This window comes from Lactuca virosa, chromosome 5 (genome assembly GCF_052849685.1).
Source record: "Lactuca virosa cultivar CGN04683 chromosome 5, Lactuca_virosa_CGN04683_v6, whole genome shotgun sequence".
Classification (NCBI taxonomy): Eukaryota; Viridiplantae; Streptophyta; class Magnoliopsida; order Asterales; family Asteraceae; genus Lactuca; species Lactuca virosa.
The window spans coordinates 168,946,879-168,955,356 of record NC_136430.1 but is presented as its reverse complement, the minus strand read 5'-3'; the positions used below and the strand labels follow the sequence as shown (position 1 = coordinate 168,955,356).

The following is an 8,478-nucleotide window of genomic DNA, read 5'->3' as shown; positions in this document are numbered from 1 at the left end:
ATCTAGATGGTTACCTCTTGATGCTTGCTTGAATCTTCTTGTTCTTGGAGCTTAGAGTCATAATTGTCACTCCTCTAATGGCTTACAAACACCAATTGGCAAGAGGGCAATATGAGAGAGAGTAAGGACTTATGATTTTCGGCTCTAGGGTTTCCAACTGAACAAGTGGCCGAAAATCATATCCCTAGGGTCCTATTTATACTGTGAGCAGTTGGGGTTTCAGTCAAAACCCTAATGGACAACTTATTCACCAAGCAGCCCATGTAACCTTCTGGAGTAAGGCCTTGGACGAAATCAAGATGGGTTCGTACCAACAATTTCGTCCACCCCTTTACCATAAAGTCTTCCAGCCCAAAAAGCTACTATCACACATTTGACAGTTTAAGCCCCTTTATTCAATTAACCTCTTTTAGTCACCAAATTAATTCTTAATTAATTTATGAATAATATCAATTAAATAATATGATTATTCCCTTTAATATATTATTCTCATAATATATAAAAATCATAATATCTTCTCCCTCTCTCCATAAATTACCCTGTCAAGTTGCTATGGTGAAGGCAGCCCAAAAGGACCATGCACAACCGGGTCAAATACTTACCAAATATAGTTACGGGCTTAGACACTAATCCAACACCTTCTAGATATTAAATAAATCTATTTTTTATTTAATCTTGTCCATTTTAACATCATAAAACTAAAATCACTCGCATAAATAATTATTCAAGTAATGGAAAACTAACATTGTTAACAGAGGCATTTCGGTTCGTTACATATTAACACCGGCAAGATTTGAAGCTTCACCGTGACAGTTTGCATCTCCTTCCTCATTTCTATTTCTCTTTCTCTTATAACGTCCATTTCTAGTTTATATTCGAGATTAATTATCCATCAGTTGGTTGTTGTTGTCACCGCGATGACCACCACCACCACTGGACCATCTGCTGATTTTCAACCACCAAAGGTTCTATTTACTATGAATTTCGAGATTAATTGAAAAATTTGTGTATTTTTATATATTATGTGAAATTTGGCATATATGTGTATATTTAATATATATGTATGTGAATGTATGTCTATTTGGTGTATGTATGTGAAAGTATGTGATATTACATTTGATCAAAAAGGCGCTCTTAAATAATAAGGGCAAACCAATAGAGTTGGAGTTTGATAGGGATATTACATTTGATCTCGTAGGTGAACTAAAAGACATGTTTGCATGTGACATTTGGAATATAATATGGCGTATAGTCCCTTTTGATAGAAGACATTGGAAAAAAAGTTTCCCCCGCGTTAAGGGATAGAGTAAAACAACATATCAGGGTAAATTATTTATATAAGAATATTTTATATGTTTAATTATGACTGGTTTTACTTAGCTAACTTTTTTGTTCTTGTAGACAAATTTGATTTGGATCGGATTTCTCTGGATTAGAAGAGTGTTAGGCTGTCAAAGAGTTTTGACGCAGCTTTAACAAAATGTTTTAGAGATCATAAAGCTGATGCACACATTTATTTTTTGTCAGTCAAAGGGTACGAGGATATCTCGAGAACATTAGTCACCCTTCCCCCCCCCCCCCCCATCGAAAGATATGAACAATGATAATTGGAGGAAAGTAGTTGAGTATTTCCAAACAGATGAACACACAAGTGCTTCAGAAATAAACAAAAAAGTTTATAATTTGCAAATGTTTATGAACCGTGGGGGTCTAGCTTGTATAACAGTACTTGTTATCAAAAGGTAACATACGATATATGCAATTATTTATTTAAAATATAATCTATTTTTTTATGTTAAACAGAACCTGAAGCGAGTTGAAACATTATGCGCTGCTCATACCGATAAGAAGGGTGTATTTGTTAGTGATGTAGTCGTGCAACAGTATGTAAGAATTTAATTATAATTTTATCATATAATTAAGTGTTTATTTATACTTAATTGTTAATCATTTTTGCAAAACACAGAATTAGTTAGTGCACGAGCTCTTAGAACAAACTCAAGGGTAAAATGGAGAAAGAAATTTAACACCTGCTGAAGAAAGAGCTTGTTTTGAGAAAGTATTAGGTTCTCGATGTGCCCATATTAGAGGCATCGACCGATAACGTTCTGCCATTTTGCCAATTGCACAATCATCGCAGCCACCACCACAACCACAGTCATCGTAGGTAAAACAAGACTATTTAATTTCAAAGTCATATATATATATATATATATATATATATATATATATATATATATATATATATATATATATATATATATATATATATATATATATATATATATATATATAATTTTGGTTTGTGATGATTATTTGCTAAAACCTTTGGTAATTGGTTTTTTGTCCCCAAGTGCAAGAAATAGCAATGTACCTTAGTATTTCTTGTATTTAAGAGTTCTTTAGCACAAAATAAGTAGAAAGTAAGGTACCATTTCTTGTAAAACAAAACTATTTAATTTCAAAGTCTCATATATATATATATATATATATATATATATATATATATATATATATATATATATATATATATATATATATATATAGGTTTAGGTTCTATGGAAAACAAAAAACCCTAAAAAAAACCCTAAAAATCATTAAAATGCATAAAAAAATACTTAAAGATCACAAAACTTTTTTTGAATTTTTTTATCAAAAAATCGCAACTTTTAGGTCAAAATCGCTGAAAAAAAATTTTGAAATTTTTTTTTTCATAAAAAAAAGTGATTTTTTATTTTTTTTCAGCGAAATTGTAAAAAATGATGCGATTTTTTGATAAAAAAATTCAAAAAATTGTTTTGCGATGTCTTGGTATTTTTTTATGTATTTTTATAATTTTTAGGGTTTTTTTTTGTTTTCCAAATAACCCTTCCCTACATATATATATATATATATATATATATATATATATATATATGCATTCTGATTTGGTAATTTTGGTTTGTGATGATTATTTGCTAAAAGCTTTGGTAATTGGTTTTTTGTCCCAAATGCAAGAAATAGCAATGTATTTATTTTTATTGTCCAAATTGTAAGAAATAACAATGTACTTTGGTGGTTTTTATTTATGTTGATAGTTTAACTTTTATATATATATATATATATATATATATATATATATATATATATATATATATATATATATATATATATATATATCAAGTTTTTTAATGGTTGAAATGATTTTATGGTTCTATGAGTTATTTTGTTTTAATGTTGATCCCACCCATATATATATATATATATATATATATATATATATATATATATATATATATATATATATATATATATATATATATATATACACTACTAGAAAAACAGTCTTTTACGACGCGCAATGCGTGTCGTAAAACGCTCAGACGACGCGCAATGCGTGTCGTAAAACGCTCAGACGACGCGCAAATGCGTGTCTAGAAAGGCCCTGTCATAACGAGAGACGACACGCTTTTGCGCGTCGTCTATAGACGACGCGCAGTTACGACGCGCAGTTACGACAGGCATTTAAGACGCTCATTTACGACACGCAATGCGTGTCAAGAAAGGCCATGTCATAAAGGAAGACGACATGCATTTGCGTGTCGTAACCTTACGACTCACGTTTACCACGCGCAATGCGTAGCATTAAATCCCCTGTCATAAAGGAAGATGACACATATTTTTACGTGTCATAATCTTAAATGTTTCAAAAAAATATATATTTTTATAGATTTACTAATTTTCAAATTAAATTAACATTTAATGTCTCATAATACAAAATAAAATATCATATATAAAAATACAATCCATTGCACAAAATTAAATGTCATACAAATAATCATTTCAATAGTAATAAATGTAATATCAAGTGTGAAGGAGATGAAAATCATCAACAAATAATAATAGAACCACAAGAACTTGGTCACCACCTTCACAAAATCGAAGCTACTTTGCTTGACACTACGCACATCAAAAAGACATGTAAATTTGAATCATGCAACCATTAGATTCACATATTGAGAAATCAAAGTATACTATGTTATTTCTTACATTTAACCTCCTTATATGTAATAAGATGAAATGAATGTAGGATGCTATAATAAACACTCATATATAGCTTTGTAGATTAAGTCTAGTCCGCATTTAGTCTATAAAGTAAAATAAAAAAGAAACAAGACTTCACTCAAGCACAATTAGATGGAGGGTGATTCTCTTCAATCACTACTCTTGAAGGGATCATGTAATATTTGTTATACGAACTATTTTCAATTATAAGGATGAGTATGGGTTAGAAAGAAGTAAAATACTAAAAGCAGAGATAACCATTTGTTCCATAAGATACATTGAAAACACTTAAAGCAACTTAGAAATGGAAAATAAGGGAAATATTGCAGATTATGGCACTAGATGATAACATACCAAAGAAAAACTTTATCAATCAACTTTCTTCCACTTTAAACAAACCTCCACCGCCATAAATGTCTGAGTTTTAAAGCTTTCCCCTGTATCCGAAACACAAATTGTATAAAAAAACATCATATTAAGTTGGCATCCACATCAACCAAGAGATGAAAAATTATCTATTTATCGTGCAATCAGTTGCTAACTTGCTATATACAATTTATAAAATGTTTAAATAATGAAAGTTTTAACTAATAGTAAGAAAACAAATAACAAAATGAGGTAATAAGATAAATATATGAAAGTAAAGCACCAAATAAGACACTTACCTTATAATTAAGATGAGAAGGTGGAAGTAAGATAGACCTCAAGAAGAAACAGTCTGATAGGCATCTTCAACATTAATAACAAGGAATCATATGAAAGAGAGCCTAGTGAATATGAGGGCTTCAAGTAGTCTAACATCACTTTTCATTGACTCATTTAACTTAAAAAGAATTTCTTCAAGCTCCTTACCTTCAAGTTCTTTCCCTGAACCATAGTCTTCTGAACTCCCCAGCAATATACACTGTAAATTAAAACAAATGGAACATTAGAAATCTTGGAAAAAGTGCAGGATGGTAAATATGTAATAATGCATGCACCTATGCATGATGAGTTTGAACCAAAGAAAGCAAATTTGGCCTGTTAATATCTTCATCACCACGTAAATTACCCCAAACCAGAGGGACCATTCGTGTAATTTACTCTTGTTTATATTCCAAAATCCAATTCTTTTGGCAGATTTACAAACCAAACAGAAATATACATCAGATGCAAACTAGGTTTAATTTTATAAGGATTAGAAATCTTTTCACATTTCTTGTATATATTTTGTTATATACAGGATGTATCAGAGGTACATATTTTCAATGCAAGATATAAAGACAAAATAGGAAATGTTGAAGGAGCTCGTGCTGCATTTCAGCTTTGTGATACTTCTGAATCTGATTCATCTTTCATTAAAACCGCAATAAAAGAGGCTAATATGGAGAAATGTCTAGTAAACACAATCAATCATCAATCATGACTACTATTTTATTTGCATTTGTAGCAAAAAAATGACTGTTTATATTTTATAATAAACAGGGAAATTTGGATATAGCTTTGGACATTTATAAAAAAAGCACTCAAAATGGCAGCAGAAAAGGAGAAGATGCATATTATCCCTATTCTTTATATTCACTTTTTCCGCCTCAAATACCTAGTATGCATTGCATTTCTAACACTTATATAAATTTATTTATAACTGATTATTGTGATTTCGAAGATGCATATTATCCCTATTCTTTATATTCACTTTGTGGTTGTCCCATTCTTTGATACATTAGACCACGTACATGACAAAATAATATACCTTGGATAGAGCTTGACTAATAACAGTTTTCTCACAGCCAAAGGCACCAGGAATGACACATGTGCCACCAAGCACCGAATGGAAAAGGGCATCAAAGATACACTGACATAAAAAAAAAAAAAAAAAATTACAAAAATTACAAAAATATGCAACCAGGGACTAATCTGCAATAACATAAAAGATTTGAAACTTACATGTCCAGTAAGAAGAGGGTATCAACAGCAAGCTTCCCTCACTTTATCCTGCCTTCTTGCAAAATGTATTTGATACCTCCCCTTCAAGCCGATCAAGTATATTTAGAACTTTCTGATGATGATGTTTTTCAGCCTCAACCTGAAATTCAACATTAAATACATTATTTTCAACTTTTATTAATTTCTGAGAAACTTAAAGAAAAAACATTGCATAATAGAGTAATTAATCACCATGGATATAAGTCGTTGAAGTGTTAATCTCTGTTGTTGAGCTTCAACAGCTGACATGGTAAAAACAACTTCTTTACCCAATACATTCATGTTTGACTTCAATTCCTGAAGCCTAGCTTGAGCAACTTCATATTTTGACAAATTATCAACATTCCGACTAGATTCCCTCACTTTATCCTGCCTTCTTGCAACTTCAATCACATGTAAAGATGATGAACATGAGGAGGGCATTTATGTCTTTTATACATAACTAACTATATAAGTTATGTTAACCTGAGCTTCAGCTTCTTGTCTGACTCTATCATATCTTTGTGCATGATGTCTTGCATCCTCCAAAGGAGCTCCCACTACCATAACTCTCAAAGGCTTTACAACGCATTGCTGCTTTGGATAATGAACTACCACTTGTGCAAGTGTTCTCAACACCATATTTCATGCTGTCTTCAGAGATTTTGGTACCTATAAACAGAAACACACATACACACACAGGTATTGATAGTGTGAAAAATGAAAACTGTAATTTGGACACAAAATTTAAGTTACCAATTTCAACTTGCTTGGTTCCAGTTACAATAAAACCCTTGACACCACGGACAATATCGTGTTGAAAGTGCTGGTAAAAAAGAAGGAATGTTATTATGTTAAGAGATAATATGAATAACTTGCAAAAAGTTAAAAAAGAAAAGAAAATTAATCTGTGTAACCTTAGAAGATCAGGTTAATATGTAAAGCTTTTCAAGCTTTTGTTGTTGTTGAAGTTCTACTTCATTGGCTACAATATCTTCAGAGCCTCCCAGTCCACCAACAAATTGTTTGAGGACAGCTATTATTCCATTGATGTTGTTAATACATACCGGTTCCTTTCGTGAATAAACAGATGGAGTGACTCTGCCTTCTTCAGATTGATGATGACAGGGCGTCTAAATAGAAAAGTCCATACAATTCAGAAGAACTACTAGCCTGGTGAGGTTAATTAAAAACAAGAAAATATATCAGTTCTTGCTAATTAAACTTATATTAGAGAGAAGGAGAGAGAGAGAGAGAGAGAGAGAGAGAGAGAGAGAGAGAGAGATTTTAGTGGTGTTTATATCTTGCATTTCAGAAGGCAGAACACGAAAAATGATGTCCTCTGAGAGCTTTTCTCTTCTCGCTTTATTATACAATGATATATATTAATCAAAAAATATTAATAGTACCTCAAGCTTCATGATTTTGATAAGATTATAATTTATTTTCTAAATATTTTTTTTATCGTCTTATTTGGGTTTTAATTAGCTTTATTTTTTTAGTTTAAATAATAAATTATATAATTATTATAAGCAAATAATATATAGAGTAGTGCCAAAAATATATCTTGTATTTACATACTGTATAATATAAAACTTTAACATGATCATGAAATGTAAAATGTAGGTAGAGCATTATCTTCAACTTGTGAAAATTGAGGTAATGAGGTCATCTCATCAACTAATCAAGGATTATGAGTACACAACACATATTAGCTTAATGCATGCTCCTTCAATCCATATTGTCAAGTTCCATTTTGAGCTATCTCCAATGCAGGTTTCAATTTTAAATATTTTACTTTTACCCCATTTTATTAATTTCCCTTTCAAATTGGTTGTAACCTTAACCATTGTTTCATGACCAGGTCTTCATAACAGAAAATTCCAAACCCTTTTCTCATTTCATCACCAAATCAGATTTACAACTAAAACAGCTTTATCAAGTGCTATTGCTGCATATTCAGGCCAAAATGATTAGAATCTCTTGAAAAATGTAATACTTTAGCAATAAAATTGTAACAACGTAATTTTTCAAAACAATTTTTCATTTAAAAACATTCATTCATTCTCACGATAATCATAAAAACATAATGTGTCCACTGTAACATAACAAAACATGTCCCAAGATCTCGATATCATAAACTCCATAAGTGTGTACGGATCATACCGGCGCCTTCCCGCGATCCTCGCTAGTACCTGAAACTCATCACACAACAACTGTAAGCATAAACGCTTAGTGAGTTCCCCAAAATACCTCATACCCCACATACGCCTTTCCAGGCCACAACTCTGTAGGATCTTCCGATCCGTGTGTCTCAGGGGACTTCCGTCCCAAATCCTGGTAGACCTTCCGGTCCGTACCCTCTTGACCTTCCGGCCCATATCATCTCGACCTTCCAGTCCTTACCATACGTAACATACATAGCACATACACACATATCATCTTGACCTTCCGGTCCTTATCATTCATAGCATACATAACACATACATA

General features: G+C 31.5%; 1 pseudogene; it reads right to left on the bottom strand.

The window, feature by feature from the left end:
* Positions 1 to 4,413: 4,413 nt before the first annotated feature.
* LOC145112007 (SH3 domain-containing protein 2-like) lies at positions 4,414 to 7,409 on the bottom strand (annotated as a pseudogene).
* Positions 7,410 to 8,478: the final 1,069 nt, after the last annotated feature.